Genomic DNA, 27,326 nt, shown 5'->3' on the forward strand with positions numbered 1-27,326 from the left:
TCACAGTTACGTCGTCAAAGTTCTTTCCGTCTTCAAAACCGAATCAAAAGGGGACAAGGGGAAAGCTTTCTTCTTCCAATCGTGGGCTAAGTATGCCTAGCTTTCAAATGGGGGCTAAAACAAGGGCTAAAGGCCCTGATTTGCCAAACTCCGACCACCGTCCATGGCAGAGAAGCGGTGGACAGACGATGGCTGCGCAAAAGCTAGGGTTTCGAAACCCAAGCAGAGAAAAGGGGGAGAGCTTTTAAAGTTTTTAGAAAAAAAAAGCAGGATGAAAAATAAAAAAAATAAATGGTTTATATACAGGGGTGAAACGGTGCCGTTTTGCACCAGAATCACCAGCGCCTAAATGGCGCCGTTTAGGAGGACCCGATCGCGACCCGACCCGCCTTTTATGGGATACGCGTGTTTCTGCTAATTGGGCTATTTGCGCGCGAGGCCCCTCCGCTTTTGTGACGTAGTGCGATCTGGCCCTTGCTTGTTTCTTTTATTTTTCTTAAATCTTACTGCATAATTCTCCGTTTGTTTCAATTTGGTCCTCTGACCATCTGAAGATTGGACATTGGGACGGTGTCGTTTTGTGGGCACGGGAATATTTCTCGTTTGGTCCTCCTCCCATTCGTGACCTTTCATTTTGGTCCCTCTTTGCTTATTTTATTTGCAGTTTTCATTTTTAATTTCATCTATGTCTTAATTTAGTCCTAAATCTATTTGATTCAAATTTATTTTCGCAAATCTGTCATTTTTTCATTATTAAACCTTTTTCCTCATATATTAAATGGTTTTATTATTTATTTTATTTTTAAACTATTGTTCATTCTAAAATTTATATATTATTCATTTTAACTACTATACATATTATTTATTTTGAAAATTTTTATTTTAAATCATTTTATATATAATGGTTATTTTAAAATTTCTTATATGGTATTTAGTTATACTAGTTTGCATGTTAATCGTTTTAAATTCCAATTGTCATTATTTATTTTGAATTTTCTATACTTTACTTATTTTAAAATATTTTTATACTACTTATTTTAAACTTATATATACATATGTTACTTTGGACTATATTTATATATGTTTTTGTTTAAACTGCTTTTGTATATTATTTATTTTAATTTTCTCATTTATACATTATTTATTTTAAGCTCTTTTATATGTATTTGAAAGGGTCCTTTTTATTTTACTTTGTGTATTATTTATCTTAATTTATTTAACATATTATTTATTTGAAATTTGCTTTATAAACTATTTATTTCAAATTGATTTATACTTTATTTTAAAATTTATATATATTGCTTATTCTAAACCGTTTCATATATTATTATTTTAAACCTTTTATATATTATTTATTTTAAACTTTTTATTTTACACTTTAATTGGTTTCATTTATCATTTATTTTAAACCTTGTTATATTTTTTATTTTTATATTATTTTAATTCATTGGTCTTTGATTATTTACGTTGATATTTAAATGATGTATGTTATATGTGTTTTTTGTTGTTGTTTTCATATTATTTCATATTGTCCATTAGCCTTTTGTGTTGCTACCTTAATTTTTTTTATCTAGATTTGAATACTTGTTAAGGTTTTTATTTTGATTTGTTTCTCTAGTTATATTTTTAGTTTTCACTATTTTGATAGTTAATGTTTGGATGTGAGCTTGATGTTATTTTGTACGTTTTTATTTGTTTATTTATTTTTATACTATTCTCATTCATCAATAGAGTTCGCTATCCATATATATTGTCTCATGTTTATGATTTCGCCCTTCATTCGCAATTGTTGCATTGTAATCTTCTACATATTAATCTAAAATCATGATTCCATTTCATTTCAAGTCAAATTAATGTATTTTAGGGTCGACTTTATAAAACAAAGGCGAAGTTTGGTGTTTAGCAATTTGATAGATCGTGCTCTAATGTGTTGGGTTTCGATCTTTCATTTGTTTAAATAATCGAATTTTCCTTTAAAATTTCGTCCCCGTTTTCTAAACCTTAAAACAAAAGTGATGTTTGATGTTTAGAAATTCGAGGAATCGTGCCCTATCGTGCTGGGTTGCAATTTCTCGTTTGTTCAAAATGATCGAATATTCCTTTGGAATTTCACTTATGTTTTAAAAATTCCTTAAAACGAAGGCAACATTCAAATTTTGGAAATTTGGGGAATCGTGCCCTATCGTGCTGGGTTGCAATTTCCTGTTTGTTCAAATAATCGAATATTCCTTTAGAATATCACTCATGTTTTCTAAATTCTAAAACAAGACAATGTTCAACGTTTAGGAATCCGAGAAAACGTGCCCTACGTGCTGGGTTTCGATTTACCATTTGACCAAACAACCGAATATCCTTTTAAAAAATTTCAATACATGAGTTTTGGAAATCATGAGATGATTTTGGTATCGAAGGTTTGAAATGTCGTGTCCTACGTGCTGGATGTGATATTTTATTTCTTCGAAACAAGAGTATCTTAATATCCATTTCAAAACATCCAAATATTCATAAAAAGGGAGCATATTTTAAAATTTATTTTAAAATCTTTCAACTTTCGACATCAAGACATTAATTAATCAATTAGGTACCAATTTTAGGCGTTACGAGGGTGCTAATCCTTCCTCATACGTAACCGACTCCCGAACCCATTTTCTCAAATTTCGTAGACCAAAATCATTTTTTAATTAATAAAATATTTTATTAAAACGATCAAAATATTAGGTGATCCATTCACACCTAAAAAAAAAGATTGGTGACGACTCCCTTTTTTTCGTTTTCATTTTCAAAACCAAAGTTGATCCCCTTTTTTTTCTAAAAAAAAAATGGTTTCGACAGTTTGGCGACTCCACTGGGAACTTGAGAGCCAAGCTATAAATTGATTAATTTTTGTCCTTTGTCGAAAATTAAAAATTCATTTTAAACTTACGATCCCTTCATTGCATTTCATCTGTTTTTCTTATAGTTTTCATCATTTTGTTCCTATTTTCTTTATTGCTTCGAGTTTTTTTTATGTATATATCCTTGCACATTGTATTGCATGACCGTTGTGGTCACACTTCTTAAGTGGGAGTGAGAAACTATTCCTTAGTGAGGTTTTCACCTCCGTGTAGGATAGTGGATTGCTTTCGGGATAGATCCGTACCTATGTCTTCGTGAGATTTTCATCTCTGTGTAGCCATAGAGAAATGTATTCCCCTGAACTGAACTCGGTCTATATGAGCCTATAATGGGTGAGGATCGAGGAATCTGCTAGTTCGGGTACCCTTACTCTAGAACCAAACTACATATAATAAGCCCCAAGAGCCCACCCTAGGTAGAGCCATGCCAAATCCTAGTGGTCACCCGGATATGTGCTCTATTTTGTTTATTAAATCTATGTTGATGCGTTTGATTTTGCTTTGATCACATTACATTTTCATCATAAAGAGATCCTTTCGTTGCATTTTTATTCGTCCTTGTTACGATCCTTATTATTGCGGTTTATAATTGTTGTGTTGGTTAGGCATCTGTCTGCATATTGCATTGCATGGTCGGTCAATCTTACCTTTCTAAGTGCGAGTAAGAAACTATGCTTTCGTGAGGTTTTCACCTCCGCATGGGCTAGTCAATTGCTTCCGGGATACATCCGTACCTATGATTTCGTAAGATTTTCATCTCCACATGGTCATAGGGAAATGTATTCCTCTGAACCGAACTCGATCCATATGAGCCTATAATGGGTGAGGATCAAGGAATCTACTGGTTCGAGTACCCTTACTCTAGAACCAAGCCACATATAGAGAGGCCTAGGAGCTTACCCTAGGTAGAGCTACTCTGAACCCCTAGTGGCCACCCGAATAGGTGCTTTATTTGTTATTTATTTCTCCTCTACTAACGTGTTTTGTTTTTTGTTTTGTTTATAACTGCATTGCATTACATTATCATAGAAAGGAGGTGTTGATTCATATTTGATTGCTAAATAGAATAGTTTGTCATAAGAAAATGAATTTCTTGATAAAGTGGATTATAACACGGTTGTCTAAATATGGTCCAAGTAAACACAATAAAGGAAGGTTGATAGTCCATGAATAAATATACGACTTTGCTTCATTGCCTGAGGGTTCAAGCTAACAAAGATTATTCAAGAGTCGTCATGTCTTAAAGAAGCTAACGAGCATCGCGGGGAGAAGTGAGTAATGGGCCGCAGTCCGATCGAGCAGAAAGGAAATAATAGAGACATCTTTTGGAAAATTCACAAGACTCGACCGTTGTGACAGCCCTAATTTGACCCTAGTCGGAATGTGGTTTCGGGACCACAAAACCGAGTCATAAAATTTAGTTAAAATTTTATTTGCATACCTTATATGTGTGGTAGTACTTGTATAAAAATTTGATGTTTTAATTTTTATCTTAGGAATGTGAATCTTGCTTGAAAGGATTTAGTTGAGAGACTTAGAAAATTTTGATAGGTAAATAAGTAAGGACCAAATAGTATTGAAATATGAAAATTTGGGTTTGCATGTCAAAATGCCCAAATTATGTTGAGTGGCCGGCCAAGCATGGCTTCATTCTTCCAAGATTATGTTGTTTATTATTTAATATTGGTAAGTAATTAAAATAGAGGAGAAATAAAGATTAATAATAAGAAAATGAACAAAAAAAAAAGGGTGTGTTCATCCTTGCTATCCTTTAGCCGAAAAACCAAGTAAAAGAAAGAGAGAAGCTTTGGAGAAGTTCGGCCATACTTGTATCTAGGTTGAGGTATGTTGAAGTTATTCCTTTAAATTCATGTATATTTTTGGTTGTTAGTTTGAATTTTATCTATCCCATGGTTGGATTTGGGGTTGTTGGAGAGTTGGGATTTGACAAAGAAGCTTAAAAATTTTAGTTGATACCTTGATGCTATTAACATGTTAGTTATATGGATGTGCTAAGTTGCTTGTTATGTTAGCATGAAAGTTGAAGTTGTTAAGTCATTTTGTTGGAGGTGCCAAATTTAGGACTAAGAAGAGAATGAGTATTCGCTAACATAGTTGAAAGGGATGTTGCCGATTTTAGATTTAGATTATGGGAGTAGCTATAATGGGCATTAAGATGTTGAACTTAAGAAATGTAGTCACATGTGGATTTATATGATATTACAAATAGAGGTGAAGCTATGCTAGATTGGGAAAAAGTCGATCAAGTGTGCATGAGAAGAATTTAGGTGTTTAGATGATGTTATAGATGACATTGTACATGTATATATATATTCGGCCATCAAAGTGAGTATGTAGGTGATGTTGAATCAAAATTTTGGTGCACATTCGGTTATGTATATATATATATATATATACATAAGTATGCCCATTCGTGATGTTACCTTTAATTATGTGTATAATCGACTTAATGGGTAATTAGTAAGAGTGGTTGCCGAATATACAAACATACATATGCATGTGTAATTGAATTATAAATGTTTAGCAAGATGATTAAACTAGTTAATTTATTTATTAAGCCCGAGAAGTTAAAGAAGGGGAATCAAGCAAGGGCAAAGCCAAGGACATCGAGTAGCCAAGTCGGAACCGTCATACCCAACACAAGGTAAGTCCTTAAGCACTTTTGTGAGAACTCATTGGATAGATATTTTCAGAGTGATTCTCCTACTTATTAATATGACCATATGTACAATTTGAGTTAAGTAAATTGCTTTACCATGATGAAACAACATAGGGCACTATGTGTGCAAAATTATGTGGCACTATGTGTGCCGATTAGGAGGTTGAAGCATGAGGAATCTCAAATGCACTATGTGTGCGATTTACTATGGCACTATGTGTGCGATTTACTATGGCACTATGTGTGCGAACATAATAAGCACTATGTGTGCAACATTCGGTTGTTGATATAAATTGTGCATGAACGAGGTAAGTGATTGAGCTACTAACTAAATATCGAAATTGAGGTTGTGCGGTGTATGCATAAATTTATCTAGTGCATCGTTGTTCCAAACTTGAGGAAATGGATCTAAATCGATTGGGCTGACTTGGCATTTGATTTGATTGAAGGACTTGGCATGAGATCGAACCAAAAATTTAAGAAATTGTAACATAGTTTGTTATGGTTGGAAAATTTGATTTTGTATTATTTGTTTTTCACTTATGATTATTATTGTTGGATGGTAGAGTAGTGCTTATGACTTACTGAGTTATATACTCACTCGGTGTTGCTTGTCACCTACTTTAGGTTTCTTAGACTCGTCTTTTTGCGTGCTCGGGACTGTCATCGAAGTCATCACACCGGCTAGCAACTTTTGGTATCTTCTTTTTAGTCGGTCTAGGAGAACATTTCGGCATGTATAGGCTAATATGTTTTGTTGAAATTTGGTATGTAAACTTTTAGCCATGCGGAAATGGCATAAATGTTCGGTTGGATTTGGTTCTATAATGTTAGGTCGCAAGTCTTGGTAATTCGATTTTTATGCCATATGTCATGGTTGATTATTTTTGGTGTTAAAATTCATGATATGGCAATAGTGTAGTAGGGAGATGTTTGACAATGATTAGCCTTTGGCATGGCTAGTCATGATCATAATTTGTGATATGTATGATGAATTACTAGTTAGATCAAGGAGAAATCACGAAATAGGCATAGTTGCTTTAGTAACAGATGCTGGTAGCAGCAGTGATGTGAGATTGAAAAATCATTAAAAATAGTAGGAATGGAATTAAATAATGAATAAATTATGTAACCAAAGCTCGATGAGTATATTTTCATATAGAAGAAACGAAATGACCATATGAGCTGTATGTTAGGAGATAATTAAACTCTTGTGAAATAGGGCCAGAGCGATTTCTGGATCCCCTGTCCCGACTTTAGAAATTCACCCTAAATTAATCAGAGACAATTAGAAGTCATGCTTTATATTTATAGATTCCCTTTTGAGTCTAGTTTCATTAAAAACTAACAGCATAAGTATTGGAGCTCTGTAAAGGGGGATGTCTAAGTCGTAACGCACAAGGGTCAGAGTAGTCGAACTCAGGAATAGGGACGACTTTAACCAATAAACTGTACCAATTGGCCCAGCCAAAAATTCTACAAAAATTGTACCATATATATATATGAGTCTAGTTCCGGGGAAAATTTACAGAACTGGATTTCGAGTCTCAGAACTCAAGATATGATTTTTAATACGACTCGTACGCAGATTGGCTGCTTGTCTGGGAAATTTCTAATAAGTGGTTTGAAGTCTGTTAACGCCTCGTGTTCGACTCCGGCGACGGTCTCGGGTTCGGGGTGTTACAACCGTAACATCCGAATATTAAGAGGAGGACAGGTGTCTTCGCCTGGAATATGAGGGCAAGGCTGCATATGTAATGGAGCAATACAAAACTTTGTTCCATTGCTCGACGATTCAAGCAGACAAAGATTATTCGAGAGCCGTCACGTCTTGACTTTCTTAAAAAGAGCTGACGAGTATTGCGGGGATAAGTGATCAATGAGTAGCGGCCTAGATCAAGTAAAAAGAAGTTAATAGGGACATCTTTTAGAGAATTCGCAAGACTCAACCATAACATCTGGTTATGAAGAGGAAGATAGGTGTCTTCACTTGGAATATGAGAGAAAGGCCGCATATTTAATCTGTTTTATGTAAGGGAATTTGTTTTCTAGAAAAGTTGTTCTAGTGGAATTGAATTCAGAATTAACGCCTTTCTTTCTTTTGCATTCAACCCATGCATTTGCATTGCATTACATCATTTGCATTAGATTTTCCCAAAAGGACCCTAATTAGGTAAAATTATTTCAGAACCGACTAAACATATGGACCAAAGGTTGGAGAGAATAGAGCAAAGGCAAATACAGATGCAAGAGCAATTGATCAAAATTCAATAAGATATGCGAGAACAAATGCTAGAACTCCAAAGAAATATGATGGGCCAGTTAACCCAGTTACTGGCTGAAGAATTTGAAAAAAAGAGTGGCCTAGTGGTCAATAATGAGGATGATAATGAAGACATCATTTATTTCCCAATTTTTACCCCAATAAGCGTCCTGACCCAACCAGACATGCAAGGGGTACCCGTCATTATTGGACCCCAATATCAGGCTAATACCTCGGAACTGTTGAACTTCCCGATGGGTTCAGGTTTTAACCCAGAAGATGATCGAGCCAAACCAGTTGTTTTGGCAGAAATGAAGGAAAGGGGAGAGGGGACTTTAAAGGCCCCGGAGAAGAAGAAAAATGAAGTGAATGATGCGAGTAGGTATAACAAGGGCCGTTCGGAGCCGATTATAGTAAGCCAGTCAAGGATGGTAACTACCAGCCATCAGGTCTCCCCAAGGCAAGAACCCAATCCAAGACTGAACTTGAAAAAACCACAGTTCACGCCCATCCCAATCACGTATAGGGAGTTGTACTCAATTTTGTTTGACACACATATTGTGTCCCTTTTTTATGTAGAACCAATACAACCTCCATACCCTAAATGGTACGATGCAAGCGGCCAGTGTGAATACCATGCGGGAATTACAGGGCATTCGATTGAGAACTGCGTCACTTTTTAAAAAGATGATCGAAAGACTCATCAATTTGGGCATCGTAAAATTCTATGATCCCTCTGGTGCAAAAAAAAATCGTTACCCAACCCGTCTGTTAAAGGGGGAAATCTGAGTTCCATGATGGATAAGGGCATGAGATCTAAGAGTACATTGAGCTCAGGGCTCTAATACAAGACCTGATATTGGGGAATCTGAACATTAATGACGTATCAGAAGAGGGAACCCGGGAATAGAATTCTACGAGCATATGCCCTTACATACTTGGGAGTGTTTTGAACCATGAGACTGTGGAAGAGACCCCTGTATTTTTAGAGCTAATCTAGAGTAACATTCAAAACACGCTTGTTGCTTTAAGCCTAGAAGTAATAAGAATCCTTTTGTGAAATAGGCTTATATCCAAAATCTTTATTTCAATAAAATGCATGTTTGTTATCATTTTGAGTAAATATTCTTTTATTCTTTCAATTTCATACCGTACAAACAATTATTCTTAGATTCTTTTATTCATGATCATACCATACAAATAATCATCCTTAGAATCATTTATTCTTTGGCATCTATCTTCAATAGGTCCCCAGATATCAACGACATGAACAGCTTTGCTACTGACCCAGAATCTCCTTTTGAGTGAGATATGTATCTTGAGGGATCTCAGGACTTAGAAGATAACAGAGATTGTAACGTATCTCTTGATTTGTTAATGATGGTAGAGTAAGGTGAAAACAGATCCTACCTTACGAGGAGTCAATAAACAGTAGGCCTAATAGAAGAGAAAAGGTAATGATCGAAGCTTGTGTCACTGTAAAGACAAAACAAAGTGCCCATATCAAGATATACCTGGGCTACTAAAACCTACGGATACTGTTAAAAGAGGTCCCTAAGAGTGTCAGAAAGACACATACTAATAGCCAGGCTAACCATGAGATTCAGATTCTACTGGTCTAACGTAGAAGGGAATTGTATCAGTTATGTCGTAAATGTTAAATTTATGGAGACAAGATTCATGTGCCCCTTCATTTCTTCGTAGACTTTCTCTATGTGGGGCATGGAGGTTATTGGCTGATCTCTTTGAAAGCTTCTAATCGATACTGATTCGTCTTTGGGGTCGTCGATTACTCCGCAAAAAGAGTGAAAGTTGTTTCATATGCCAATGTCACTAAGTCGACAGTCATCAAATTCTAAAAAAAAGGGTTGCCAATAAAGAATGCCAAAAAATATCATGTCTAACACAACTACACAATATCAAAAGTTTGCAATCTGTTCAAAGATTAGGCGCTATATTGCAGTACAGCAAAGGTAAAGGCAAAAAAAAAAAAAAACCAACAACAAACTAAAGATCATGGGGAAGATGACTGAGACTTGTAAAGATTGGCATGAGAAGTCACCATTTACCCTCTATGCTCATCAAACATTGGCCAAGACCTTTTTCGGGGCAGCATATGTCATTAGTCAATAAGATAAAAAACGATTTTGAAGACAAGATTCCTTTTCTCCGAGTCTTGTCAGAGCTGAAGTTGGATAAGGTAGAATGGACCCAATCCTAATAGGATCAGTTGAATTTGAAGAGAGAGAGTTGAAAGCTATTTTTCGAGGTCCAGTGTACCAGAAATGACTGATGCGAGCTTACAATAAAGAGGTTTATCTTGGAGAATTCCACGAAGAGAACTTGATATTGGAAAAGATCCTTCCTATACAAAAGGACTTTAGAGAAAAGTGGATGCCAAACTGAGAAAAACCTTATGTAGTAAAGAAGGCTTGTTTTGAAGGGGCATTAACATTGACCGAAATGGATGGCAAAGATTTGCCCAAGTCGGTGAATTCAAATTTCGTTAAGAAGTATTTCACCTAGAAAGTGAGAGGCCAAGGCGAAAACCCGCAAAGGGCGCTTTGAGAATTAAAAAAAAAAAGGGAGAGGCCAAGGCGAAGACCCACAAAGGGCACCTCGAGACCAAAGGGGATTTGAGTTGAAAACCAAAAAAGGGCGGCTCAAATTTGAATCAAAATGGGGCACGCAGCAGTCTTGCTATGTTTGAAATAACAAAAAAGAAGTATGTTACGTCTTGGGGCATCGACAAAGTACTTCGGATCCCTTAAACACATATTGAGCTAAGAAAGGTCCTCAAGAAGTTGGTACAGAGAAGCTCAAGCTGCGATATCTGGGGCATCTAGTTTTCCATTTTACCCATTTTGAATTGGCTATCTTTGATTACCTTATTCTTTTCAAGATACGTCCCAATAAATTTCATTCTTAATTGCATTTGCTATCCTTGATTAACTTATTTGTGTCGAGCCATGCTTTCAATTAATCTCCTTCTTGTCCATTTGTTATGATCTTTTTCAAGTATTTTGCATTGAAATAACGATTAATGGACTAATAAAACTTTCACAAAAGAAGTTATGCATATTACTCTAGAGGCTTCTAAATAGTACAAGAACCTGAAACAAGACCATCATTTAGAACTCACCAAGCCTAAGGGTTGAAAATGTTTGAGGAAAATAAGTCTAAATTGCGACTATCTCTTCAAATTTTCTGTCAAAGATATCAGCTGAATGAAGAGGCAAGATATTTCCTCGATGATACAACCTCGATAAATAATGAGCAATGTTAATCTAAGTGTAAAAGGGGATCATTCTCGAGAAAAGAATAATGATATTCTGCATTCATGCAAACATCGAGCATATACAGTAGGTCATTACACCCAGGGAATGGTGTGATAGATCAAATTGATTGAATATAATACAAATCCTATACCTCCAAGTTGCAGCAAGATAGATAGTGAACCTTATTCCTCTGAAGTTACAATGGGAGGTACAAACTTTATGTCCCCAGAAGTTATAGTGGAAGGGAGTCTGAAATTATAGCGGGGCAAGCTTGCAGAGCAAAATATGATTGTTTCTTTAACTTTTCTGTCAAGAATACCAGCTGAACAAGATAGCCGCGTAATACGTCAGAGATAATGTCCTGATGAACAACGAGAAATGATACCTTAAGCCTTTTAAAAAATAGATCATTTTCATTTCTGCATTCATATATCATTCATAACACATCTAGTTAGAAGCATTTGATTCATTTCGATCATAGCATCCTAATTATTTGACATAAGCATCACATCTAGTTAGGAGCATTTGATTCATTTTGATCATAGCATCCTAATCATAGATACATGAAACCAATTCTGCAAATCTTGCCTCTCTGAAGTTGCAGTGGAGCAGATCGAAGACGGCAGATCTTGTCTCCCTGAAGTTGCAGTGAAGCAGATTTAAGCCACCATCCTATCTCCCTAAGCAGTAGTGGAGTAGGTTAAAGATTGTAAATCTTGCCTCCCTGAAGTTGCAGTGGAGCAATCGAGGATGGCGAATCTTGTCTTCCTGAAGTTGCAGTGAAGTAGATTTAAGCCACCATCCTATCTCCCTAAGCAGTAGTGGAGTAGGCTGAAGATTATAGATCCTGTCTCCCTGAAGTTACAGTGGAGCAGATCGAAGATGGCGAATCTTGTCTTCCTGAAGTTACAGTGAAGCAGATTTAAGCCACCATCCTATCTCCCTAAGCAGTAGTGGAGTAGGCTAAAGATTGTAGATCTTGCCTCCCTGAAGTTGCAGTGGAGCAGATCAAAGACGGCAGATCTTGTCTTCCTGAAGTTGTAGTGAAGTAGATTTAAGCCACCATCCTATCTCCCTAAGCAGTAGTGGAGTAGGTTAAAGATTGTAGATCTTGCCTCACTGAAGTTGTAGTGGAACAGATCGAAGACGGCAAATCTTGTCTTTCTGAAGTTGCAGTGAAGCAGATTTAAGCCACCATCCTATCTCCCTAAGTTGTAGTGGAGTAGGCTGAAGATTATAGATCTTGTCTCTCTGAAGTTGCAGTAGAGTACACTGAAGATAGCAAATCTTATCTCTCCGAAATCACAGTAGAGCAGAGTTAAAGCTATAAACCTTATCCCCCTGAAGGTGCAGTGGAGCAGACTAAAGATAGCAAATCTTATCTCTCTGAAGTTGTAGTAGGGCAGATTAAAGCTATAAACCTTATCCCCCTGAAGTTGCAGTGGGGCAAGTTGAAGTTACAAGTCTTATCTTCCTGAAGTTGCAGTGGAGTAGACTGAAGATAGCAAACCTTATCTCTCTGAAGTTGCAGTGGAGCAGGTTGAAATTACAAGTATTATCTCTGAAGTTGCAGTAGAGCAGATCATAGCAAACCTTATTTCTCTAAAGTTGCAATGGAACAGATTGAAGCTATAAATCACAGATCTTATTTCTCTGAAGTTGTAGTGGAGTAGGTCGAAATTACAAACCTCATCTTCCTGAAGTTGCAGTGGAGCAGGTTAAAATAGCAAGACTTATCTCCTCGAAGTTGCAGTAGAGCATATTGAAGCTACTTGAAGAAAAGAAGCGCCAAAAGAAGTCGAGACTCGGCAGGTCTAGGCAAATTTGGCCCTCTTAAGGTCTTTGCTCCATTCTCATTACACGATAAGGAACAAAGAAGGGCAGCTGTAGTGGCCCAAATTTGCCCGGCCCAACAAATTAAAATCAAACCCAAATCCTACCAAATTCACAAACCCAATTTAGCCCAACAAACTAAAACCCCAAGCCCAGCCCAAAAACGTTTAACATTTTCGGAGGAACCCTAGGGTTCCCTCCCCTTTCAGCCTCCGCTCCTCACGTGCCTAGTCAGCACGTTCAAAGCAGCAACCTTTTCCCCGTCTCATCGCCTCTGTAACACCTACAAACAAACAAAAAAAGAAGACAGAAAATGAGCAGAGAACCAAGACAAAACACAACAGTAGAGAAACAGCAAAAAGGGAGCAGTGATAGCGACTTGTAATTTGGCTATATAGCCAAAGAACAGAAATGTATACGCGGGGTTTTTTTTTTTTTTGAAAACACTAAAAAATATTGTATTACACGAACTTATTTTCAAAGAAATCGAAAATAAAAAAACAGAGAAAAGCTTCAAAGGTTTTTTTTACTTTCGTTTAAGTTCTTGTTCGTTTTTTGCTTTTTTATTGATTACTTTATATTTTATTTATATATGTAAATGAAAACAAAAAGGAAGAAGGAAGAAACTTACCTGAATCGCCTCACAGTTACGTCGTCGGAGTTCTCTCCGTCTTCAAAACCGAATCAAAAAGGGACAAGGGGAAAGCTTTCTTCTTTCAATCGTGGGCTAAGTATGCCTAACTTTCAAATGGGGCTAAAACAAGGGCTAAAGGCCCTGATTTGCCAAACTCCAACCACCGTCCATGGTAGAGGAGCGGTGGATAGACGATGTCAGCGCAAAAGCTAGGGTTTCGAAACCCTAGCAAAGAAAAGGGGGGAGCTTTTAAAGTTTTTAGAAAAAAAAACATCAGAATGAAAAATAAAAAAAAAATGGTTTATATACAAGGGTGAAACGGTGCCGTTTTGCACCAGAATCACCAGCGCCTAAACGGCGCCGTTCAGGAGGACCCGATCGCGACCCGACCGCCTTCTATGGGATCCGCGTGTTTCTGCTAATTGGGCTATTTGCGCGCGAGGCCCCTCCGCTTTTGTGACATAGAGCGATCTGGCCCTTGCTTGTTTCTTTTATTTTTCTTAAATCTTGCCGCATAATTTTCTATTTGTTTCAATCTGGTCCTCTGACCATCTGAAGATTGGACATTGGAACAGTGTCGTTTTGTGGACACGGGAATATTTCTCGTTTGGTCCTCCTCCCATTTACGACCTTTCATTTTGGTCCCTCTTTGCTTATTTTATTTGCAGTTTTCATTTTTAATTTCATCTATGTCTTAATTTAGTCCTAAATCTGTTTGATTCAAATTTATTTTCGCAAATCATCATTTTTCATTATTAAACCTTTTTCCTCATATATTAAATGGTTTTATTATTATTTATTTTATTTTTAAACTATTATTCATTTTAACTACTATACATATTATTCATTTTGAAAATTTTTATTTTAAATCATTTTATATATAATGGGTATTTTAAAATTTCTTATATGGTATTTAGTTATACTAGTTTGCGTGTTAATCGTTTTAAATTCCAATTGTCATTATTTATTTTGAATTTTCTATACTTTACTTATTTTAAAATATTTTTATACTCCTTATGTTAAACTTATATATACATATGTTACTTTGGACTATCTTTATATATGTTTTTGTTTAAACTATTTTTGTATATTATTTATTTTAATTTTCTCATTTATACATTATTTATTTTAAGCTCTTTGATATGTATTTGAAAGGGTCCTTTTTATTTTACTTTGTATATTATTTATCTTAATTTATTTAACATATTATTTATTTGAAATTTGCTTTATAAACTATTTATTTCAAATTGATTTATACTTTATTTTAAAATTTATATATATTGCTTATTTTGAACCGTTTAGTATATTATTATTTTAAACCTTTTTTATATATTATTTATTTTAAACTTTTATTTTATGCTTTAATTGGTTTCATTTATCATTTATTTTAAACCTTGTTATATTATTTATTTTTATATTATTTTAATTCATTAGTCTATGATTATTTACGTTGATATTTAAATGATGTATGTTTTATGTGTTTTTTGTTGTTGTTTTCATATTATTTCATATTGTCCATTAGTCTTTTGTGTTGCTACCTTATTTTTTTATCTAGATTTGAATACTTGTTAAGGTTTTTATTTTGATTTGTTTCTTTAGTTATATTTTTAGTTTTCACTATTTTGATAGTTAATGTTTGGATGTGAGCTTGATGTTATTTTGTATGCGTTTTATTTGTTTATTTATTTTTATACTATTCTCATTCATCAATAGAGTTCGCTATCCATATATATTGTCTCATGTTTATGATTTAGCCTTCATTACAAATCGTTGCATTGTAATCTTCTACATATTAATCTAAAATCATGATTCCATTTCATTTCAAGTCAAATTAATGTATTTTGGGGTCGACTTTATAAAGAAAAGGCGAAGTTTGGTGTTTAGCAATTTGATAGATCGTGCCCTAATGTGTTGGGTTTCGATCTTTCATTTGTTTAAATTGTAACGCCCCAATTTTTGGGAATTCTGTGAATGTTGGCATAAGTTTAATTATGTTTGTGGGCCTCTAGAAGGCCCAAGCTTAAGATAGAACCCGGTAATTTTAGTAATTTTTGTTCCATAAGAAAAAGGGAGTGAAATTATGAAATAGGACTTATGTGAAAATGTTTGAAAATGCTATAGGCTAAATTGAGGTGGCCAAATAAATAGGAGTGCAAAATAGGAGGATTTGCATGACAAACCTCCCATTTTACATGAAGTGGCTAGCCATCATATTGTTGTAGACAATATGAGTACTTGATATCCATAATTTATGGTACAAATTGATACAAATTGATAATGGGTTAGGTAAATGTTCCATGATAATGGATTAGGTAAATATTCCATGATAATGGGTTAGGTAAATGTTTCATGATAATGGTTTAGGTAAATGTTTCATGATAAGAAATTCATGTCTTTTGTATTAAAGAATTAAATGGATGAAATATGAAGTTTTATTAAAAGAAAAAGGGGTGAAAAGAACAAAGTTTTGTCCATCTTTGTTCATCATAGTTGAAAGTTAGAGAAGAGAAAGGAGAGGAGAAAGCTCTTGAGTATTTGGTCATTAGGAGGAGGAAAATTGAAGGTAAGTTCTTGGTACCTTGCTTCTATTTTGAGGTTCATGAGTTCTTCTTGATTCTACCTTAACTCTTGAAGTATATTTTGATTTTTAGTTGTGTTGTGAGCATTTAGTCATGAATTAAAATGAAGGAAATGGTTGTTGTTTCATGTTCTTTTGATGAAAAATGGAAGATAGGTGAAGTTGAGCCAAACAAATGAGCATGCATGTGCCTTAGATGTTAAAGGGAAAAATCAGCTAACATGTTGTGCTTTAAAATGATGAAATGGAGATTATACTTAAGTAAAATCATAGATATGTGATGATTGATTGGTGATATACATGTTTAAATAACATGCATGCAAGGTATGTGTGAAAGAGTGATTTGGTAATAAATCTGCTTGGGACAGCAGCAGTAATGTGACTTTGGAAAATCACCATAAATTGTGGGAGATGAATTAGAAGCTGAATAAATTATGTAATTAAAGCTTATTGAGTCTAGTTTCTAATGAAATAAACAAGAACATATTTTGAATTCTGTACAATGAGAAATTTGATTCGTATTGAAGAGTGGTCAGATTAGTTAAACAGTGAAACATGGGAAACTTTAAGAAAAATCTGGTATTGATTGGCCATACCAAAAATTCTGAAAATTTTATGGATAAAAGATATATGAGTCTATTTTCAGGGAAAATTAACGGCACTTGATTTGGAGTTTCGTAGCTCCAGTTATAAATGATTTAGTGACTGTTGCTCAGGAAGACAGCTTGCAGTGAAATTATGATTATGTGGTAAACATTGACAAAAATTTGTTAATGAGTTGCTTATTGATTTCTTATAAGCTTACTATGATCTGTAGGTGTGGTTGGCCGAATATTGTAAGGGATTAATACGTAGTTCATATTTGAATAGTTGGATTAACATGTTAGTAATCCAATTGTAGGCGGTTCGTGTGTGGATCTTGTCAGCATATCGTCGCAAAAGTGTGTGTAACTAACACCCTCTTTCTTAGTCTAGATCGGCAAAAGTCGAAAAGTGAAATGCCAAAACCGTATTTTGTAGATTTGCATGTGCGAATGCTCGTGAGGTAAATCGATTAATGTTTTGGTAAGTTACAATGTTTGGACTGCAAAGTGCATGATTTACGTGCCCTCAATATTTTTGGGCTTAATGGGCCAAAATTGGAATGATGAATAACAGCCCAATTCGGTAAGAACCCTCGATGCGTGATTACTGTTAGTACGTGAAAAGTAAGAATATGCATGAAAAACCCTAAAATAGATAAATTACTGAAATACCTTTAAAAGTGAAAAATTTACGCTTTACCCTAGTAGATAAATTACCAAATACCCCTAGGGTTAAATTGACCTAAATGCATGTTTGACTGTTGTTATTTACTGCATGCCATGTTGTTATTATCTGATGCATGGGACTGGGATATTGACGGAGGAAGTACTGAAAGTGGCTTGTCCACGTACTGGAGGCTTTGCCTCAATTCTTTGATAATCGAGCGACAAAGGCATGAAATGTGGAATGTTGGGCTGGGTGGGTTGAGCTATTCCCCACATGGAGTGTATGGCTGGTACGGGTGGAGTGTAGTGGTTGGTGGGTTGAGTAGTCTCCCCAAATGGGCTTGCATATGTTTATTGATGTTGCATGTAATTTTGAAATGGGCCTATGGGCCATACTGTTATCTGAATAAGGGGCTAAGGCCCAGTTTATTATAATCTGAAAAGGGCTCTGGCCCAGTACCACTGTTACCTGAATGGGCTTAGGCCCAATGGGCTTGAGCTGACTTGGACTTTGAATGGGGTTTCCTTACACACTGAGTTTCCCCAAACTCACCCCTTTTATTTTCATCCACGCAGGAAATCCCCAACCATAGTGGGCTTGGAGCTGTGAGGGAATTCGGAGTGGCCACCCGTTCTGAAAGTTTGATTTTCTTCTGGTGAACTGGACATCCTTTTAATTACGTTTGAGGTTTTGGGTTTTTAAATGTAATAAGGCCGCTTATTTATTTTTGATGGTTTTTAATATGTATTACTAAGGTAGGTAATACTTATTTTAACTGTTGAATTTGGATAGCTTTAGGGCACGTTTTCAAAAACAACAGTTGATTTCAAAATAACACGACAATAAGCAAAGCTTCCGCAATGAAAGTATTTTCCAAAATTAATCACTTTTCCTAAAAATGACTTAATCAAATCGGTTTCCTAGAAATATCCATGACGTTAAGGTGTGGCAATGGCGGTATGCATGTCTAGGATTGGATCCGAAGGGAGCTTGGTATTAGCGGTCCGATGGACTCACCACCTCTTTTAGGTTTCCTACACGGTGCACTGCTTCCATTCACTTTAACCCTTAATGAATTAATCTTTTGAACATCAAGTACGATTTTCTAGACTTAGAATGGAAATTTTTTTTTAACGTTTTTGATGTGGCATGCCGGATCCGGCCATAACTTCTGGGCCGGGTTTGGGGTGCTACATTTAGTGGTATCAGAGCCTAGGTTGCAACAACTCGGCTGTGGATCGGGTCTAAAAAGGGTTTTCAAAACTTTATGCCAAAAAAAAAAAAAAAACTGACTTTTGAAAATAAATTTTCTGTTTAAAGGAGATAATCTCCGAACTTATTTTTTTACACAAATATTTGGAAAATGGATTTCAAAAAGTCTAAATCTTTTGAGTTTATCTGGCCGATGAGGTGGCACACTGAATCCCCGGCACCAAGGCTGTAAGTACTATTCTGTTTTATATACTGAACTGTACTGTAGTTAGTACTAAACCTTAGAGATAGTACTATAGATAATATAGCATAAAGGCTACTGGCCCGAGGCCGTAGGGTAAACTAAGCCCTAAGAAACTGAGATAGTAGCTAAACTGTGGTTACGCGAGAACAACTCTGAAACCTTATCTGTTCATAAGATATTCTATAATAAACAGTGGAAATAGTAAACTAACTGCATAAAATTCGTGATCAGATAAATCGATATGAGTACGAGAGCTACTCGGGGAAGAGGCCGTGGTCGAGGCCGTGGTCGAGGCCGAGGTAGTACTCAAGCCGGATCTTCGTCTTCTGAACACATACCCTCTGGAGTAGCACGACCACCACCGGTGGATGAGAATGGGCCGTATGATCGGGCGCGGGGATGGCGCTCTGTCCCGAGCCATGTTAAGAGTTTTGGAAAGGGTGGTGGAGCTAATATCGGCCCATGAATAGGGGTCCATTTACGGCGACTCTGGGCCAGCGGAGCGGAAGTTTTAGGGGTGTATCTGGAGTAGCCCCAAATGTGGTAATCTTGGTGGAAGCCACGGAGCGGATTATGGATGACTTGGACCGCTCGAGAGAGCAAAAGTTAAAAGGCGATATCCTTACTACGGGATGAGGCGTGTCGGTGGTGGATCATTTGTGAGAGAGGTACCCAGTGAGAGGGTAACACAGGAGTTATTTAGCGATCCTTCAAGGCGAAGTATGTCGAGCTAGCTATGTGGATGCGCGAAGGAAGGAATTCTGAACGACCCGAGGTGGTAAGACCGTTCTTGAATATGAGGCAAAGTTTCGCGATTGAGCCGGTATGCTAATGGTATTGTCTCTACGAATCTGGCGCAGATGTTCGCTTTGAAGATGGCCTCGTGGATGAGCTAAGGGTGCTCATAGCTCATAAAGAGAGCGCGATTTTGTTTGACCGATAGAAAAGGCTAAGATAGCGAAGAGGTGAAGCAAGTGAACGAGGAACTGTGACGAGGATCGAAATCGATTTAGGAGAGATCTTGGACCAACTGGTGCTTTAACCGGAATGTTAAGAGAGCTAGGATGGAAGAACCGATTCGGCGATTCCGGTGAATCTTGTTAGACCACAAGCTTGTGGAGATTGTGGTAAAATGCATCTGGGGAATGTTGGAAACGTTCGGGGCTTGTCTTCGTTGTGGATCAAAGGAACATAAGATCGTGGATTGTCCTAAGAGGCCACTCGAGGCTCAAGTGGTTGAACAAAGGGTCATGCAACCCGTGCAAACAATATGAGGTGGACCGTCGCCGTTGAGAGGTCATGGCCGAGGTCGCGGTGGCAATGGCCATGGACGTGGGGCACTTGGAAAGGGTACTATTAACACTGAGGCTCGTCGGCCGACTTTGGTATATCTTGCTCATCGCCATGAGGAAGGTGGCCTTTTGACGTCATAACTGATACGTTTTTATTTTTAGCATGCCGATATCTTGTCTTGGTGGATGTTGGATCTACTCATTCCTATGTTGCATGTGCCATATCTGGTCGTTGGGTGTGCACTCGAGGAGATTGTGAGTGGGGTATCTGTACTAAGTCCTTTGGGTCACTCGGTTAGGGTAGACAAACTGTATAGGGATGTACCCTTAGAAACTCAAGGTAAGATTTTCCCTGGAGATCTGATGGAGTTACCATTCGGAGAGTTTGATCTCATTTTGGGAATGGACTGGCTTGTTAAGCATAACGCGACTCTGGATTGTGCCGCTAAACGAATGGTGTTAAGGACCACAAAGGATGAGGAGGTTATGGTGATAGGTGAGCGAAGGGATTATTTGTCCAATGTGGTGTCGGCATTAAGAGCCGAAAAGTGGATTCGGAAAGGTTGTGAGGTTTATTTGGCATTTGTAAGTCAGTCAGAAGAGGAGGGACTGACAGTGGATAAGGTTAGGACCGTAAAAGAGTTCCAAGATGTTTTTCCGGAGGAGCTTCCAAGATTACCTCCGAACCGAGAAGTTGAGTTTGGAATAGATTTGTTGCCTGGAACGGCGTCTGTATCCATCGCACCGTATAGAATGGCACCGAAGGAGTTAGTGGAGTTAAAGGCTCAAATTCAAGAGTTGTTGGATAGGGGCTTCATTAGGCCAAGCGTATCTCCATGGGGAGCACCAGTGCTATTTGTGAAGAAAAAGGACGGGACAATGCGCATGTGCATCGATTACGCCAGTTGAACAAACGGCGATAAAGAACAAATACCCTCGCCAAGGATTGATGATTTATTTGACCAACTTAGAGGAGCTTCGGTATTTTCCAAGATTGACCTTGATCTGGATACCATCGATTAAGGGTAAAGGAAGTGGATATTCATAAGACGACATTCGGGACTCGATATGGTCATTACGAGTTTCTGGTTATGCCGTTTGGGTTGACGAACGCACCTGCCGCTTTCATGGATCTAATGAATCGAGTGTTCCAACCTTACTTGGACCGATTCGTGGTAGTTTTCATCGATGATATTCTGGTATACTCGGAAACCGAGGAGAAACATGAGGAGCATCTACGTATTGTCTTTGCAAGTCTTTGAGAGAAGGAACTGTATGCAAAGTTTAGTAAGTGTGAATTTTGGTTGCGAGAAGTGGCTTTTCTAGGTCATGTGGTTTTTGCTGAAGGAATTAGAGTGGATCCTCGAAAAATTGAGGCAGTTCTGGGATGGAAGCCACCAAAATCAGTATCGAAATTCGGAGTTTTCTGGGTTTGGCAGGCTATTACCGAAGGTTTGTAGAAGGATTTTCTCTGATTGCTGCACCATTGACGAAACTGTTAAGGAAAGGGGTAGCATTTATCTGGACTGAGAGTCAGCAAAAAGCTTTTGACCATTTGAAAAAGGTATTGACTGAAGCACCAGTGTTGATTCAACCGGAGTCTGGGAAGGACTTCACTGTGTACAGCGATGCGTCACATGTGGAGTTAGGATGTGTACTGATGCAAGAGTGTAAGGTGGTCGCTTATGCTTCCCGACAGCTTAAGTCTCATGAAGCGAACTACCCTACGCACGACTTAGAGCTAGCAGCGGTGATCTTTGCGTTGAAAATCTGGAGACATTACTTATATGGAGAAAAGTGTATCATATACACAGACCATAAGAGCCTAAAGTATCTGTTAACTCAGAAGGAGTTAAACCTTAGGCAACGAAGATGGGTAGAGTTGCTTAAGGATTACGACTGATCGATTGAGTACCACCTGTAAGGCTAACGTGGTGGTGATGCATTGAGTCGAAGGGTTGTTTCGATTTGAGAGCCTTGTTTGCACATTTGAGTCTGTTTGATGATGGAAGTCATTAGCGAAATTGCAAGTGAGGCCTATTTGGACCGAACAAATTAAAGAAAAAGCAGTTGAAGGATAACTCGTTGATTCTTGGTTTGACAAGTTGAGAAGGGTGAGAATGAGGATTTTGGACCTGAATCTTTGAAGGAGTTTTATGCTTCCGAGGAAGAATTTGTGTTCAAAGGACTCGACTTGAGAAAGTCAATATTGAAGGAAGCTCATGGAGGACTTTGTGCCATGCATCCTGGAGGGAATAAGTTGTATCACGACTTGCGAGAACTGCTTGGTGGCACAGGCTTAAACGAGAAGTAACGAGTTCGTGGGAAATGTCGACATGCCGCAAGTGAAAGTGAACATCAATTTCCTTCGGATTACGCAACCGTGAAAATTCCATTGTGGAAGTGGGAGAGAGTCACTATGGACTTTGTGAGTGGGCTACCTTTGACACCCACCAAGAAAGATTACGTGTGGGTAGTGGTGGATAGGTTAACAAAATCGCCCATTTCATACCGGTTAAATCTGATTACTCCCCGCAAAAGTTGGCTAGGTTGTATGTGGCGGAGATAGTACGACTACATGGAGTGCCGATGTCGATTATTTCCGACCGAGACCCTAGGTTTACATCTCGGTTCGGAAGAAGTTGCGAGGAGGCATTGGATACACGTTTGGATTTCAAGATCGCCTTTCACCCACATACAGATGGACAGTCGGAGAGGGTTATTCAGATTTTGGAGGATATGTTAAGGGGTTGTATCATCAATTTTCGTGGGAGTTGGGAGGACTACTTGCCATTGGCGGAGTTTGCATACAATAACAGCTACCAAGCAAGTATTCAGATGGCTCCATATGAGGCACTTTATGGGCGGAGATGTCGTACACCTACGTGTTGGACAGAGTTGGGTGAACGACAAGTGCTTGGACCGGAGTTGGTGGTAGATACTGAAAGTAAGGTTAAGATGATAAGAGATCGATTAAAAGAGGCATCTGATAGACAGAAGTCGTATGCGGACCTAAAGCGCAAAGAGATAGAGTTCGCGGTTGGGGATATGGTTTTTTTAAAGGTTTCACCTTGGAAGAAGATCTTGAGATTCGGCAAGAAAGGCAAATTGAGTCCGCGGTTTATAGGGCCTTATCGAGTTCTTAAGCGAGTAGGGCCAGTAGCGTATCAGTTAGAGTTACCACCAGAGTTAGACAGAATCCATGACGTTTTTCATGTGTCTATGTTAAGACGATATCGATCGGATCCCTCACATGTTGTGCCAGTGGAGGAGATTGAAGTAAGGACTGATTTGACCTTTGAGGAAGAACCCATACAAATTTTAGATCGAGAGGTTAAAGTTCTAAGAAGGAAGTCGGTTCCGTTGGTAAAAGTCTTGTGGCATAATCATGGGAGGAAGAAGCTACTTGGGAATCGAAAGAGACTATCGTCAACAATACCCTCAACTATTTGGATCGAGTAAATTTCGAGGCGAAATTTCTTTAAGGGGGTAGAGTTGTAACGCCCAATTTTTGGGAATTCGTGAATGTTGGCATAGGTTTAATTATGTTTGTGGGCCTCTAGAAGGCCCAAGCTTAAGATAGAACCCGTAATTTTAGTAATTTTGTTTCATAAGAAAAGGGAGTGAAATTATGAAATAGGACTTATGTGAAAATGTTTGAAAATGCTATAGGCTAAATTGAGGTGGCCAAATAAATAGGAGTGCAAAATAGGAGGATTTGCATGACAAACCTCCCATTTTACATGAAGTGGCTAGCCATCATGTTGTTGTAGACAATATGAGTACTTGATATCCATAATTTATGGCACAAATTGATACAAATTGATAATGGGTTAGGTAAATGTTCCATGATAATGGATTAGGTAAATATTCCATGATAATGGGTTAGGTAAATGTTTCATGATAATGGTTTAGGTAAATGTTTCATGATAAGAAATTCATGTCTTTTGTATTAAAGAATTAAATGGATGAAATATGAAGTTTTATTAAAAGAAAAAGGGGTGAAAAGAACAAAGTTTTGTCCATCTTTGTTCATCATAGTTGAAAGTTAGAGAAGAGAAAGGAGAGGAGAAAGCTCTTGAGTATTTGGTCATTAGGAGGAGGAAAATTGAAGGTAAGTTCTTGGTACCTTGCTTCTATTTTGAGGTTCATGAGTTCTTCTTGATTCTACCTTAACTCTTGAAGTATATTTTGATTTTTAGTTGTGTTGTGAGCATTTAGTCATGAATTAAAATGAAGGAAATGGTTGTTGTTTCATGTTCTTTTGATGAAAAATGGAAGATAGGTGAAGTTGAGCCAAACAAATGAGCATGCATGTGCCTTAGATGTTAAAGGGAAAAATCAGCTAACATGTTGTGCTTTAAAATGATGAAATGGAGATTATACTTAAGTAAAATTATAGATATGTGATGATTGATTGGTGATATACATGTTTAAATAACATGCATGCAAGGTATGTGTGAAAGAGTGATTTGGTAATAAATCTGCTTGGGACAGCAGCAGTAACGTGACTTTGGAAAATCACCATAAATTGTGGGAGATGAATTAGAAGCTGAATAAATTATGTAATTAAAGCTTATTGAGTCTAGTTTCTAATGAAATAAACAAGAACATATTTTGAATTCTGTACAATGAGAAATTTGATTTGTATTGAAGAGTGGTCAGATTAGTTAAACAGTGAAACATGGGAAACTTTAAGAAAAATCTGGTATTGATTGGCCATACTAAAAATTCTGAAAATTTTATGGATAAAAGATATATGAGTCTATTTTCAGGGAAAATTAACGGCACTTGATTTGGAGTTTCGTAGCTCCAGTTATAAATGATTTAGTGACTGTTGCTCAGGAAGACAGCTTGCAGTGAAATTATGATTATGTGGTAAACATTGACAAAAATTGTTAATGAGTTGCTTATTGATTTCTTATAAACTTACTATGATCTGTAGGTGTGGTTGGCGAATATTGTAAGGGATTAATCGTAGTTCAGATTTGAATAGTTGGATTAACGTGTTAGTAATCCAATTGTAGGCGGTTCGTGTGTGGATCTCAAATCAAGATATCGTCGCAAAGCAGTGTGTAACTAACACCCTCTTTCTTAGTCTAGATCGGCAAAAGTCGAAAAGTCAAATCTTTGAAAACCGGTATTTTGTAGATTTGCGTGTGCGAATGCTCGTGAGGTAAATCGATTAATGTTTTTGGTAAGTTACAATGTTTGGACTGCAAAGTGCATGATTTCTGTGCCCTCAATATTTTTGGGCTTAATGGGCCAAAATTGGAATGATGGGCCAATCGCCCAATTCGGTAAGAACCCTCGGTACGTGATTCTGTTAGTACGTGAAAAGTAAGAATATGCATGAAAAACCCTAAAATAGATAAATTACTGAAATACCTTTAAAAGTGAAAAATTTACGCTTTACCCCTAGTAGATAAATTACCAAATACCCCTAGGGTTAAATTGACCTAAATGCATGTTTGATTTGTTGTTATTTATTGCATGCCATGTTGTTATTATCGATGCATGGGACCGGGATATTGACGGAGGAAGTACTGAAAGTGGCTTGTCCACGTCTTGGAGGCTTTGCCTCAATTCTATCGTTAATCGAGCGAAAAGGTCAAGCTCGTGGAATGTTGGGTTTGGGTGGGTTGAGCTATTCCCCACATGGAGTGTATGGCTGATGCGGGTGGAGTGTAGTGGTTGGTGGGTTGAGTAGTCTCCCAAATGGGCTTGCATATGTTTATTGATGTTGCATGTAATTTTGAAATGGGCCTATGGGCCATCTTTATTATCTGAATAAGGGCTAAGGCCCGGTTTATTATAATCTGAAAAGGGCTCGCCCAAGACCATCATTACTTGAATGGGCTTAGGCCCAATGGGCTTGAGTGACTTGGACTTTGAATGGGGTTTCCTTACACTGAGTTTCCCAAACTCACCCTTTTATTTTCATCCACGCAGAAATCCCCAACCATAGTGGGCTTGGAGTCGTGAGGAATTCGGAGTGGCCACCCGCTCGAAAGTTTGATTTTCTTCGGTGAACTGGACATCCTTTTAATTACGTTTGAGGTTTTGGGTTTTAAATGTAATAAGGCCGCTTATTTATTTTTGATGGTTTTAATATGTATTACTAAGGTAGGTATCTTGATTTTAACTGTTGAATTTGGATAGCTTTAGGCACGTTTTCAAAAACAACAGTTGATTTCAAAATAACACGACAATAAGCAAAGCTTCCGCAATGAAAGTATTTTCCAAAATTAATCACTTTTCCTAAAATGACTTAATCAAATCGGTTTCCTAGAAATATCCATGACGTTAAGGTGTGGCAATGGCGGTATGCATGTCTAGGATTGGATCCGAAGGAGCTTGGTATAGCGGTCGATGGACTCACCACCTCTTTTCGGTTTCCTACGGTGCACGACTTCCATTCACTTTAACCCTTAATGAATTAATCTTTTGAACATCAAGTACGATTTTCTAGACTTAGAATGGAAATTTTTTTTAACGTTTTTGATGTGGCATGCCGGATCCGGCCATAACTTCTGGGCCGGGTTTGGGGTGCTACATAAATAATCAAATTTTCCTTTAAAATTTCGTTCGCGTTTTCTAAACCTTAAAACAAAAGCGATGTTTGATGTTTAGAAATTCGAGGAATCGTGCCCTATCGTGCTGGGTTTCAATTTCTCGTTTGTTCAAAATGATCGCATATTCCTTTGGAATTTCACTCATGTTTAAAAATTCCTTAAAACGAAGGCAACGTTCGAAGTTTTGAGATTCGGGGAATCGTGCCCTATCGTGCTGGGTTGCAATTTCCTGTTTGTTCAAATAATTGAATATTCCTTTAGAATTTCACTCATGTTTTCTAAATTCTAAAACAAGACAATGTTCAGCGTTTGGGAATCCGAGAAAACGTGCCCTACGTGTTGGGTTTCAATTTACCGTTTGACCAAACAACCGAATATCCTTTTAAAAAATTTCAATGCATGAGTTTTGGAAATCATGAGATGATTTTGGTATCGAAGGTTTGAAATGTCATGTCCTACATGCTGGATGTGATATTTTATTTCTTCGAAACAAGAGAATCCTAATATCCGTTTCAAAACATCCAAACATTCATAAAAAGGGATCATATTTTAAAATTTATTTTAAAATCTTTCAACTTTCGACATCAAGATA

The 27,326-nt window shown here is 37.2% G+C and overlaps 1 long non-coding RNA gene across 1 annotated transcript; it reads left to right on the forward strand.

The window, feature by feature from the left end:
• Positions 1-15,899: 15,899 nt before the first annotated feature.
• On the forward strand, positions 15,900-18,228 carry LOC128291503 (uncharacterized). Its single transcript, XR_008281318.1, has 2 exons — positions 15,900-16,145; positions 17,987-18,228. It is a non-coding gene; the product is annotated as an uncharacterized LOC128291503 (long non-coding RNA).
• Positions 18,229-27,326: the final 9,098 nt, after the last annotated feature.

Source organism: Gossypium arboreum, chromosome 1, assembly GCF_025698485.1.
Source record: "Gossypium arboreum isolate Shixiya-1 chromosome 1, ASM2569848v2, whole genome shotgun sequence".
Lineage (NCBI taxonomy): Eukaryota > Viridiplantae > Streptophyta > Magnoliopsida > Malvales > Malvaceae > Gossypium > Gossypium arboreum.